The sequence below is a fragment of the Lactuca virosa genome, chromosome 9 (genome assembly GCF_052849685.1).
Source record: "Lactuca virosa cultivar CGN04683 chromosome 9, Lactuca_virosa_CGN04683_v6, whole genome shotgun sequence".
In the NCBI taxonomy this organism is placed as follows: domain Eukaryota; kingdom Viridiplantae; phylum Streptophyta; class Magnoliopsida; order Asterales; family Asteraceae; genus Lactuca; species Lactuca virosa.
The window spans coordinates 153085500-153091939 of NC_136434.1; the positions used below are offsets into that span (position 1 = coordinate 153085500).

At 33.9% G+C, this 6440-nt stretch overlaps 1 pseudogene; it reads left to right on the forward strand.

Annotated features, from left to right (window-relative positions):
* The first annotated feature begins 609 nt into the window (after window positions 1-609).
* LOC145139924 (L-type lectin-domain containing receptor kinase IX.1 pseudogene) lies at window positions 610-5115 on the forward strand (annotated as a pseudogene).
* Window positions 5116-6440: the final 1325 nt, after the last annotated feature.

Here is a 6440-nt window from a genome sequence, read left to right on the forward strand (position 1 = left end):
CATTTATGGTTTTTTAACTTATCCTGCATTTACCATAAATACCCTATCTTTATTTTAGTGCGGTGTAAATGAATATCACTACGATCAAATCAAAATAATATAACTATATTTACATTCGTGGTCCTTTAACATACCTTACATTTACAATAAATACTCTATCTTTATTTTAGTGCGGTGTAATCAAAATAATATAACTATATTTACATTTATGGTCCTTTAACTTACCTTGCATCTACAATAAATACCCTATCTTTATTTTAGTGCAGTGTAAATGAATATCACTACAATCAAATTAAAAAAATATAACTATATTTACATTTATGGTCCTTTAACTTACCCTATAATTTATATAGTGTTCCTTTTCATGCCTAAAGTTTTACTATAAATGAATTTGTCCCAAACTTCATTTTCATTATATGATATTTTGAAAAACGATAGGCTAAGTAAAAGAAAATGAGTTGGCCAGAATATTTGTCATCGTTTGATGATTTAAATTACGAGGTATGTTCGTTTATTATTATTCATATATTTATGTTTTTATATATCACATATTTGTATTTGTATGTATTGATTAGGCTAATGATATTTACACAAACAATGCATCTTAAGATGACGAAACTGAAAATACTTACTTCATCAGTGACACATCAGAATTTGAAACTAGCATGGTATAAAGTTATAGATTTATTAATATGGTTATTAATCAATAAGTTTACTTGTATCTAATCAAAAAAATATTTTTTAGGTATTTAATTCTCGTCAACAACTAATAGACTGGGTGGAAAATACGGGGCGTGGACTTGGTTACGTTAATGTAATAAAAAGATCAACTGCTAACTTAAATATATTTTTTTAATGTGATTGCAGCGGTATATATAATGCACGCCAAAAATTCAGGATGAAGGAGAATAGTGGCAAAACTCAAATGCAAGTTGTTATGTCTTTCTTGGCTGAGAATGGCTATATCTATTACAGTCGTGCCGATAAGTCAACCAACGAGCTTCAAGATTTGTTTTTTGCTCACCAAAGATCATTGGAGATGTGGTGTGCATTCCCACATGTCATGATGATGGATACGACATACAAAACAAACAGGTACGAAATTCCCCTCCTTGAAATAGTTGGTGTAACTCCAACTAATAAGACCTTTTGCGTAGCATTTGTCTACCTGCATAAAGAAACAAAACCCAACTACACTTGGGCACTAGAGTGTTTAAAATCAACAATAGATAGTTGCATGTTTCCACGTGTAGTTGTCACAAATAGAGACTTGGCTTGCATGAACGCATGCAATAACGTATTTCCAGAAGATAAAGAATTACTTTGTAGATGACATATCAATACAAGCATTAAGAGAAAATACAAAACGTTTTTAGTGCATCGTCGTTGTTGGACCTCCTTTTATAAAGGTTGGAAAAAATTATTTGAATCTGAAACTGAGGAAGCATACAATTCCAATCTCTTACAAGTCGAAAAAATTCTGGTGAACCATAAAGGTATTTATTTAACATATCTTTTAGATTTGTTAGTTATATATATATATATATATATATATATATATATATATATATATATATATATTATGTTTCAGAAGTTATTACTTACTTGAAGAAAACGTGGTTGACACAGTGTAAAGAAAAGTTTGTATCTGTTTGGACCGACGTATTTCTCCATTTTGGGAATTACACAACCAATAGAGTGGAGAGTCAGCATGCCAAAGTAAAATTATACTTGGACTCATCACAATCAGATTTAGCGACAGTATTACAAAGAATTCATGATGTTGTTCAGTCACAAGACTATGTTATCAAAGCAAGTTTAGGACAGAGCATGATTATTGCACGACATCGTTTCGTCCATCCAATTTTCAGATATTTGGTTGGTAATTTTCAATTTATGCACTTGAAATAATTTTCAAGGAATTTGAAAAAAATCAAATTCCTTGAAATTTGTGGATGTCAACTGCGTACTAGTCACAGGCTACCATGTGCGCACGAACAAGTAGTATATTTAATAAATGAAAATCCAATACCACTTGATTCCATTCATAACTTTTGCAAAAAAATTTAATTTAGATCCATGCATCCAACTAGAAGATGATGATGGTGATGTTGAAGGCCAAACGTCTAACACACAGTTGAAAAAACAATCAAGATCTAGTAAGTTCAGTTGGGTGCGGAAGTTAAAAGATATATTTTCACCATCAACAACTTTGCTTCGGGAACCTACTTCTCACAAAAACAAAGTACCAAGTGGACGCCCGCGGTTGAGTACACAAACAAGACCTCCTGTCCCGCCTACTCAAGATCCAACAATTCAATATCCTCGTAGACATAGTTTTGCGAAGTCTATGGCAAATTATAATGGGTCTAATCAATTTGATTTAAACCAGGAACCAGAGAGGCACAATACATTTTCGTTTCAACAACCTTCAACATTTTATTCAAATTCACTTATGAGTTAAATTCCAAATGAATTTCATCCATACGTTACAAACATTGAAGATGTGGAGGGCAATAGTTGTCTCCCTCGGGTATAGTAAAAAATTTTGGCGTCAAATCCGCTAAGAATTATACAACGAGTTATTAGAAAATTGGGGACGATACGCAATGATTTTTCAGGATGATATAAACAACGTATAACACTCGTTGAGTTTCACTGGATTTGTTTATGCACAAAGTGAATACTGGTTGATTATGTCGGATACTGGATTCCTCATCGCTAATAAGTATGGTATAATTGTCTATTATATAGAAAACCAAGGTTCATCGACCTGTTTTCCGCTTTGGCATGGCCCACAAGACATCTCACATCACAGATCTATTATTATCGCTTTCGTTTATAATGGCCATTACGTAAAAGTTGATTTACAAGAATCACATCCAATGCCTACAATTTTGTCACTTTGGCGTCACCACATATCAAAACGTGTCGCTGGATGGAAAATATTGTATAATACTCGACCTAATGCATATATTTCACCGAATGCACCACGTAATAATTGTAATATTCATGTAGTTGATGTCCCTGATAATTAATAAAATTAAAATATGACAGTGTTTGACAAAACGGTGGTAAATGAAAATGATAATTTTATTTATTATAGTTGTGAACAAATATCATATTATATTTTTTATTGTTCGTTTAATTGTTCGTGATCGTTATTTTTTATTGTTCGAAACATAAACAAACTCGAATTTCAACCGAAAAGTTTTTTAAAAAAACCATGTATTTTTAAAAAAAATAAGGAAAGAAAACGTTAACCACCTTGAATTATATCGGCAAATATATAAAAATAAACACGTAAGAACATGTATATATATATATATATATATATATATATATATAATTAATTTGAAAAAATAAAAAAAAAATTATAAGAAATCTATACAAACTTTATTAAAATAAAGAACAAATAAAATTGTTATGTAATAATAATAATAATAATAATAATAATAATATAATAATAATAATAATAATAAATTGTTAAATGCAAATAAAAAAGGAAAAGGAAGAATAAGTTAGTGTTTTTATATGAAACAATGACTAAAAATGTAATATTCATAAACTATAAGGATACAACCTATTAATTTTTAAATTTAAGGAACAAAACTGAAAATCAAACCAAAGCACAAGGACCATTTCTGTAATTTACTCTAAACAAAAACATGAAATAGTTTTGAAAAGTGGACACGGTTAATCTGTCATTTGTACATGCAATCATTACATTTTTTATATTTTTTTTAATTGAGTTTACTATTAATGGTTTTGAATCGGTGGTTTTGACTTTTTTTCGGGTGCATTTAAAATCCCCCATCAATGGCTTAGAAGATACGAAGAACCTATTTGTTGCAGTGGAGTTTGATACATTTGCAAACCCTGAGTGGGATCCAAGAAATTCTAGCAATGATTTGATAGGTGATCATGTAGGTATCAGCATTAACTCTCTTAAGTCTGTTGCCTCTCAGAAATGGTTAAGCAATATAGTTGGTGGGGGAGTCTGTCAAGCTTGGATTACATATGACTCTCTTTCTAAAAAATCTTAGTGTTTCCTTCACTGGTTTTCAAAGTAATACAATTGTACGTAAAGCGTTTTATTACATAGTCGATTTGAAGGTTGTTTTGCCTGAATGGGTTATTTTCGGGTTTTCAGCTGCAACTGGAAATGCGTTCCAGAAAAATATTGTGAAGTCTTGGGTTTTCAATAGTTCTGATTTACAGATGGATACAAATAATGGCATGCCTCCTACAAGTGATGTAGATCCTGTGAAGGGGAAGAATAGAACAATATTGGTAGTGAGCTTAGTAGTTGGTTTATCTGTTTTGATTACTTTTCTGGCTCTACTTTCCTTCTACGCATGGAGGAAGAAGAAAAGTAGGGAAGAGGAACAATGATTTGATGTTGGAATGAACAATGAATTCGAAATGAACACCGGACCTAAAAAATACTCTTACCGAGAATTAGCTCGATCAACTAATAATTTTGTCGAGGATCAGAAACTTGGTGAAGGAGGCTTCGGTGGGGTTTACAAAGGTTTCTTGCAAAAATCGGGCACGCATGTTGCAGTGAAAAGGGTGTCGAAAGGTTCCAAGCAAGGTATCAAAGAGTATGCCTCCGAAGTCAAGATCATCAGCAGATTAAGACACAGGAATCTTGTTCAACTCACAGGTTGGTGTCATGAGAAAGGCGAATTATAGCTTGTTTACGAATTCATGGAGAATGGAAGCTTAGATTTACATCTTTTCAAGGAAAAAACCTTGTTAAAATGGGGCACAAGATACAAAATCGCCCATGGGCTAGCTTCTGCATTGCTGTATCTACATGAAGAATGGGAGCAATGTGTTCTGCATAGAGATATCAAAGCGAGCAATGTGATGTTGGACTCAAATTTCAATGCTAAGCTTGGTGACTTTGGGTTAGCTAAGTTGGTTGATCATGAGAAAGATTCACAGACAACCATGTTGGCTGGAACCTTGGGTTACATGGCACCTGAATGTGTAGTAACTGGCAAGGCGAACAGAGAATCAGATGTGTTTAGCTATGGAGTTGTCGCTTTAGAAATAGCTTATGGGAGAAAACCCATCATGTACATTGCTAAAGATGTAACAACCTAATTTTCCAAAAGAAAATTTTTCATTTTTTTAAATAGTCAAAAAAAATCTTCCATAAACCATAAAATCTCAAATACATTTGTTTTCAAATTCATAACAATAACAAATATTATTCCAATCATCAGAGTGTCCCATAAAAACGTCTGAGAGAGAGTACATGCCGCGTCATCAAGCCTTGCCCTTGTCCTTACGCTCATATGTACATGCAACAAATCCGCAAACTGTAAGTTAATGCTTAGTGAGTTCCCCAGAGCATACCCCACACACTCCACATAATCACATAATCCATATTAGGTATAAAATCTGCATAAACCATACAAGCCATGCATACAAACATATAAGGATGTCGTGGGTTCCTCCCAAGGTCTTACTCCATGATGCCATGGGCTCCCCCACATGGTCTTACACCTAAGTGTCAAGGGCTCCCCCCCATGGTCTATAGTTGGAAAGCCATGGGCTCCCCCACATGGTCTTACATCCAGGTGTCATGGGCTCCCCCCATGGTCTTTACTTGAAAAGCCATGGGCTCCCCCACAAGATCTTACATCCAAGCGCCATGGGCTCCCCCCATGGTCTTCCCTGCAAGTGTCATACTAAAATAACACATAATCAATCAACAATCAACATATCATAAAATGGGTCGGCCTTGGTGCCTTAGACCTATTGGTATGGTGAGAAAACTCACCTCTAAAGAATGTTGAACTGATAAGGTAGGGTCAGATAAGTCCCAACGCGCAACTCCAACTCAACTGCCTATAACCATCATGTGGTTAACTTGTCACAATCCCAAAATACCATAAATACCCTCAAAGTCAAACTTGGTCAACCTTGGTCAAAGTCCAAGTCAACAGTCAAGGTCAACAGTCCATGTTGACCCCAACTCGTCGAGTGCATCTAGAATCTCTTCGACTTCCTTCAGAGTCCAGAAAGCCGGGACAAACCCTAGTCAACTCGCCGAGTTTGTCCCAACCAAGTTTATAAAATCTTAATTATATCTAACTCTTACGTATACACTTAGTAATTATAGATCTATCAGTAAGAGTCCTTTGTTTTCACATGATTGATTATGGTAAGAAGGATCTTCTCGAATATTGTTGTTGCAGTGTTATCGTGCCATAAAATACTTCCATAGTATTTTAACTTTATGTTTGGTTCTAGAGTTCTTCTGGTATATAGATTTGGTAAGTTTTAGACTTGTTGCAACAACACGATCACTCCCAAACACATGTTGGTCGTGTCTCAAATAAATATAGTTGACCATGCTATATTTATCCCAGATACGATTACATAACTGTCTAGGTTTAACTGCAGTGTCCAACATCTAAATA